This window comes from Haemaphysalis longicornis, unplaced genomic scaffold (genome assembly GCF_048455015.1).
Source record: "Haemaphysalis longicornis isolate Haplotype H1 unplaced genomic scaffold, Haemaphysalis longicornis Haplotype H1 scaffold_13, whole genome shotgun sequence".
NCBI classification, from domain to species: domain Eukaryota; kingdom Metazoa; phylum Arthropoda; class Arachnida; order Ixodida; family Ixodidae; genus Haemaphysalis; species Haemaphysalis longicornis.
Window position 1 is genome coordinate 49,531,080 of NW_027526233.1, and position 6,000 is coordinate 49,537,079.

Here is a 6,000-nt window from a genome sequence, read left to right on the forward strand (position 1 = left end):
CGTTTCTTGTTCATCTCAAACCGTACCTTGCTGAAAATGTTTCTGAATGTTGCCGCACACGGAGCATCGCAAAGCAGCATTCATTCTTGTTCTTGGAGGCAGGTCTTTGACTTTTGTTTTGTTGGCTGACTGACTGACTAGCTGTTTGATTGGTTCATCGATTGACTGATTGATGTTAGGGGTTAAAGAGGCACTGACACAAAAATTTTGCATCTTGTTTTTTTTGTTGCCATAAGTAGCTAGTGACCTACTTATAACATGTAGAAACCTCATTTGCTTCAGCGTGCGACGGTTGTTTAATTAGAGGCATTTTCAATGCGGCCAGTCGCAGTTTCGGTTTCAGCGAGTGCCGCGAAACGATGGATTTTGTGGATTTTGTGTGAACAAAGCTGACCACGTGATCGTGGGAGGGATATCACAGTTACAGAGCAGAGCCGCCGTAGCACTGTCGAATCCGCATCGACAGCAGTTTCTGCGAATGCCCCCCCGTACTGATCTCGTGAGGCGCCTAATTAAAAAGCGACCGTGGATGTGACGCAGGCGCTGCGAGTGCAAATGCTACCGCGGCTAACGAACGACGCGCGACGCTCGAGGCGGTGGGTGGCAAGACGCGCGCTGGGAGCAGCCGGCCGGTCTGCCTACAGGTCCGCCTACAGATGTGTTCGGCTTAGCACTGCGGCGGATATTCGAGTGCCGCTCTCGTAAGCGGTGCAGATGCAACCCGCCATGGCATCATTAACTCCTTTCTCATGTAAGCCACCATGGTCGGGACTTGGGGACAATTTCGTGCAGCGGTAACAAGCTATCACTCGAGCTACCTGCGCCGGCGTGGGCCACTTCGCGGCCGTGGCCGCCGCCTGCACAGCGACCGTGCGGCTTGCTCAGTGGCCTTTTCGTGCCTCCGGCGCGTTTCCGCATCCAATGGTAATAAACAGTAATAGAAACAGAGTGCCTGGAATCGCTGTAGAACTTTGGTCGCGGCCAGCTGCCCGATGAGCTGACGAAATCACGGCGCCTCCGCCGCCAACGATCGGGTCGTTCGTTCTCGAGAGCAGAAGCTCCGCCCTCCGGCCCTCCGATTGGAGCGGCGAGCCGGCAGTGCGGAAGCGGCAAACACAAACTCGTGACGTGTTTGGATGTTGTTTATTTACACTTGCGCGCGGTCCTCTGCTGGCCGCTCGGTTGCGTTTCGCACACTTCAAAATTGATTTTAAATATGTTCTAGGCTGTATTCACCGCTGATATTTTGCAGATGATGTATATGTGTTCCCACCAATCTATCTCCGAAGTTATCTCGCCTTCAAAATTTTGTGTCAGTGCCCCTTTAACTTGTCGAAGGCATACCTGAGATATAACGTGTACCATAGTGGAGGGCTGCGGTATAAATTTGACCACCAGGGGATCTTAACATCCGCCAAAATCTTGGCGCTTGAGCGTTTTCCCTTTCCATCTCCAAGAGAAATACAGCCACCAAAGCAAGTATTCAACCCGCGTCCTTGGCCTTAGCAGCACAAACCATTATAGCCACTTTGCACCGTGGTGAGTGTGTATCTGTGTCATGTAACAAATGTTACGTAAATGCGAAAACAAAATAATACCCTCTAGTGCCAAAGTATGCTGTTTATTCTGCTGATATTGCGTACCCCCGCTAGAGTTTAATAAATAAACGTTGTCGATGATGACTGTGCATGAAGTTAGTATGTCTACTGAATCCAAAGTTGAATTGTTGAGTGTAAGAACTCCAGAAGTTACTTTGTGGAGGGAAAGCCGTGCTATGGAGTAAATACAAGAACAAAGCTTACGGGTAGCCCGGCTTGTTTCAGTTGGGTAAAAAGCTCATGCCAATTATCATGGTGCCATTTAGCTAGAATGTTAGGGTGTAAAGCCCAGATATTGTTTTAGTGTGACTGAGTCACATAGAAAAATAAAAAAAGCCCCGGCAAACGCCATGACAACGGCATTGAGCATAATTAGCTACATAGGCACACACTCCCTCAGACACACGCGCACACACACCAGACACACACGGAGACAGAGACCAGCTTGCCATAAACTACTCGCTCTTCAAGGTGTCTTTCTGTTGGACCTTAGGAATGTCTAGCTAGGGCTGCACCATATCCCTTTGCGCTGTGTGTGTAGCCTCCTTTTTTCTGTCCCGTCTTGAGCGTTGTTTTTGCTTTAGATATCCCCTAATTGATGCGGCATGCCAATTCTTCTCCCAACCAGAAAAGAACGCCCGTGAAAGAACCATTTGACTCCATGAACACGCTGTAACGTAGGGACGCTGCTTGTGAGCAAGGAAAGCGCTTTGTACGCACTTTTTCTCTACGACACTTTTATCCTCCAGTGGTCAGGATAGCACGCAATCTCGATTTTTTGGCTGCTGTTAGGTCTACCAGTTAGCATATGGCTTACACTCCAGGGCGCACATGTTGCGTTACGCTTGTCCGTCGAATGACTCATGAAACCAGGTACTTTGCTGCCATGATCTCCGGACCAAAAGCTCCCCAGAAAAGTCTGGCCGCAAACAATACCACAAGATGGTGACAAGGAAATCCGGTGGTTGACAAGCTCTACGACTGTCCTGTGTTCACATTGTTTCACCGGAGACGATGACGAGCTAAAAAATGGAACACCTGTTGCGGCTTCCGAAATTCCTTTCGACTTGGTTTTTAGCCTACCCCACCTAAAATATTTCCGACTGGCTCCTAGGAGCGAGAAAGTATGCTGTGCTAGCCACTGTACGGGAGCACGCAAGCGAGCAGTTTTGAAAACCGCCTTCGTGGCAGAAAAACGTGTCGGCTTTATCATCTAGAAGATCCCGAGGCTGAACGCGCGGGCCCTAGAAACAAACTCGAAGAAAACGTAGCTTCGAAAAAGTATACCGATAGTGGGGAACACCTGGAAAGTGAATTAAAAACTGGAGGATGCCAGAGGACATTCGACATGTTGAATATCTTGTAATGACGAAACGACATGCACATTACCTCCAAGAGAAAGTACAGAGAACTATGAGCGCTTGATAAAACTTACGAAAACCTGCGGCGAACTCCGAGAAACGTTCAGAAATAGGAGGACAACGGAACTGTGGAGGCCTCGAAGACCCATTAGGAAGCCGGGAAAGCAGGAGATAAGGGTGCAAAATTTGTAATTCATCAGATTGCCAACTTTTGTAACCAGCGACCGAATAGGCAAGAGCCCACGATGCGCCATTGTGTGTTGTGAAAGGGGATGTCTTGTAGAGATTACTATCCTGGGCCCGTAAGAAAAGTGCTGAACCGGCCATTTACAACCAAACTACAAATGTTAGACGGATCCGTTCAGCAAAGATTGGCTTAAGAATGCTGATAAAGAAACGGCTCCCAGCGGAGAGACAAAACCTGCGGTAAAGAAATCATTCCTAAACTTCATTATTGAGCGAAGATCAATGCAGCAAGAAGAAATGTGTTGTCAACTGGATAGCATTTTCAGCCTTGTTGATATCGGCTGTGAATGTCGAACCCATGGCTCTAGGAAAATAGCCAACAGGCTCATTGATTAGTCTTTCGGATGCAGTCTACGCTTTACAATAATTTTCGTGAGGCGTTTTTGGGAGAGCGGCTGCGTAACCTGAGCGGCTGCGTAAACAAGAGCGGCTGCGTAACCTGACGCTCAGATGCTAAAAGCTGTCGCTGTCGCGGAAGCTGTCACGAAGCGGGGATACTTACTACCCTTATTGTCATATACACCCAACAGAAAAACACGGCCTTGATTCAAGGCATGCCCGATGATAGCTCAACACAACATGTTGTGCCACAACACAGTACGAGAAAACGACAAATTGTTTGCCTCATTTATCCGAACTAGCTGATTCGAAACTCGCAACGAATCTGCATTCGTTCCTTTCCGGCTGAAATAATTACCGAGCTCCCACCGCCACCGCGTCACCAATACATAGCTCCGCAGGTGACGCGGTGGACTGAAAGGCAACTATCGGTCTCATATGCCGAGATGAGCTTTCTGAAGGCTGCATGAAAAGCGGGGAAAGTGAATGGCGTGCACTATTTGTGGAAAACTGCAGGAGTAATTCTCCCACTTTAGGTACTGCTTTATTTTAAAACACCGAAGTCGGAAGCCTACTCCGCCAGCGTTTATAGCTTGCACTAGACTGTAACATCCCGTTCTATATAAGTAACGCTCAGTCTGGTGATTCACTCTTGTTCGGAGACCTCCGGTGCCAATGCTGGGCTGACTCGCGTTCTTCGGTGGTATTTGTGGTTGTGGCATCGGTCGCAGACGGAGCAGCAGAATGAGGTTCCTCTTGATCGGTCCACGAAGCTATTGTCAAGCCTTCCTCCATGCGTCGCTTCGATGCACCACTCGTGTAGTTGGCATCTAATGTGGCGGACCTGAGTAGAACCGCATATTCCTACAGTCAGATAAAAATGCAGATAGTATTGGCGGGAATTGAATTATGATGATTGTTAACCCTAAAAAACTTGAATGTTTTGCCTTTGAAGTTATCAGGATGATGCCTTTATCACAACAACTTCTTTGCCACATCTTGATCGAAGACGTGCAGAAAATCGAAATATCGTCCGTTCTGCCAAGGAATTAAAATTCTTTTGTTCAAATGCCCAGACATGCATGGCGATGAACCTATTTTTAAAGCGTAGTAAAAAACTAGCAGCCTAAGTCTGACGATTACCTTCACCAATGTTGCATCGAACAGAGAGAAATGGCTTTTTAATATTAGATATTGTGGTTGTGTATTATGAATATTGGAATAAATATTTGCTTTGTTTTGCAAAAGTCCCGTTTCCACAGCGTAGCATAAAACGCTGGTCTAGAAGCAACCGTTTAGTGGATTTCGCGTTGTCTCAAAACTGTTAGGGTTCGGGTTTTTCGACTAAACATTGGGGTGTATCGGTAGGCTCTATGTGTTGTGCCATAGTAGGTGTTGATTTTGACATTCATACAATGATGGTCAACAGAATGTGAGGGAAATAATAACGGGGAAGACGAGTTGCAGGAGGACAACAAAATATGGGGTGAACTGGACAATCAGGAAGGCAGTTCAGTAAAACAAATATTTCACAGGACGGCAGAAATATTTCATCCTATCTGCATTCTTCAGTAAAGGCTTATACGTGAATTTTTTATAGATGTTCGTTTCAATAAAACAACAGTCGCAGCCACTTGATTCGTTTCCTTTTTACGTTTAACACAAAGTACAACATATTGGCGTTATATTCTTATCCCTTGTGCGCAATGCCACTAGCATTCGGGTTCGAATACGTGCATCCGATATTTTGATCCCGCTTGAAGTGTTAGTAGGCGAAAAAGTACATTTATGTCCACTGAAGCACGAACAGAGCACAATATTCGTGCCCGAAAAACATGGCTATGCATTGTGTAGCTCTAACGGATTTGAAAAAATTTACTCCCGGGTTTCACCCTGTGTTTCCGTTGCCCTGATTCGTATTTGTAACTCGGTTGCCGAATTTTGCACGGGTGTCTAAAGTGTAACGATAAGTCTTAGCGGTTGTCATGACTTTGCACCGTCATAAATATACGCACGCGTAGGAAATTTCCATATAGGATTTTACCGGCTTAGATATCCGAAAATTTCAAAAGTTGGAAGTGTTTCCAACTTTCTAATTTTTTCCTTTGTACTCACATAGAATAAGAATTCTTGGAGATGAAGTACAGCAAACACGGGTGGCACGATGCGAGCAGAGATTATAAGTGAAAGACCCTTTATTTTAGAAAAATTAACATTCAATCCATTTTATGTGGCACCTGTTTATCAATTCTAAAGGCGTTAAAAGAAATTTCAGATTGCTAAAAAGCGAGAAAGATTGTTTTTATGACGCTTGCTGCTTGTAGGAACACAATATTTTCCACTAGACGTACCTCTTCCTACCCTGTTTTATAATATTCGCACATTTATTACAAAAAACAAAAAGTATATCCCTCCCTCGACCTGTGAGCAGTCCCGGCAGGAAGAGAATATAGTTT